The following is a 1457-nucleotide window of genomic DNA, read 5'->3' as shown; positions in this document are numbered from 1 at the left end:
AAAGATGTTCACATCCTAATCCTCAGAATCTGTGACTATGTTACCTTACATTGCAAAACAGTTTCTGCAGATGTGATTAAGTTAGAGATTCTGAGATGGGATGCTTATACCAGGTTATTTTGGTGGGCCCAGTGTAATCACCAGGGTACTTCTAAGCAGGCAGGAGGATGAGAGAAAGAGAACATGGAGGGAGACTGGAAGATGCTACGTTACTGGTTTTGAAAATGGAAGATGGACACATGAACAAAGGACTGCAATGCAAGTAGCCTTTAGAAACTGGAAAAAGTAAATGAATCCTCCACTAGAGCCTCCAGAAGGATCCAGTCCTGCCAACTGTAGTCTGGTGGGATCCATTTTAAATTTCTGACCTCCAGAAATATAAGTCTTTTAAGCAACTAAGTTTGTAATGATTTATTACAGCAGCAATAGGAAGCTAATACAGAGGCCAATTCAAGGCACACTGGTAGTATATAAAGGGGTCTCTATATCAAGTTATGGACTGGGGATGGGAATTACTCAGAGGTGATGACACCAGAGCTGAGGGAGACTGTATTTCGAAGCAAAGATCCAAGTGAGGGATTAGTATTTGTAAGGCTTGTAGGAAGAGCATGGCCAAGTGCTTCAACAGGGCAAGGTTACTTGTATTAAACAGTATTAATTCTGGTAAGAGTAAATATCTGCTTATATGCCAGGCACTGTTCTAAAGCACTATACAACCCTAAGGTAGAGACTATAATTACCCACGGACTGCCTCTTTTATACATTACAGTGAATAACTTTCTCAAGTAAGGTAGTGTGGCTGAAGATAAAGACTCTATGAGAAAGTTATTAACGAGGTGAGGATCAGCAGAGCTGGTGATACCGTCATGTCTTAAACACTGACAGAGGATGGGGTTGATGGAGAGAGTCAGATGGCCTCTAAGTTTCTTTGATGTGATCTCGGTTTTGCTGTTGGTGGAGCTAGAGGAAACTTCCTTGGCGGTCTTGGACAAAAGAAATCTCTTCTGTGTTTCAATTGCCACACCGTTTATTGTTGATGAAGATAGAGGAAACTTCCTCGACTGTCTTGGACAAAGTAAATCCCCTCTTCTGTGTTTCACATGTCACACCTTCCATAAACCTCTTTATTTAATTTCTTCCGTTCTCCCTAATGTCTGATGCGGAGAGAGGGGTGTATGGGTAACCTCAGTTTCTACATCTGTAAAATGCCTTTAAGTTAATTTCAAACTTCCCTGTGTGGGAGCCTAAACCCAATGCAGATTCCTCCCCCCTTCGGCGATTCTGATTAAGCAGTACTGGACTGCTCCCTAGCTCCCAACCCCAAACTCCCCCAAATGCTTCTGATAACCAGCCAAGCGTTGGTGACCAGAGTCCGGACGACCATCCTCTCCAGTCCGCTGTATTTGGCACATCAGAGAAGGTCCCGCCCCCACCACTGGGCCCCGCCCTAGCCCCAC

The sequence above is a fragment of the Mustela nivalis genome, assembly GCF_964662115.1.
Source record: "Mustela nivalis genome assembly, chromosome: 1".
NCBI lineage: Eukaryota > Metazoa > Chordata > Mammalia > Carnivora > Mustelidae > Mustela > Mustela nivalis.
This window is presented reverse-complemented; position numbering follows the sequence as displayed.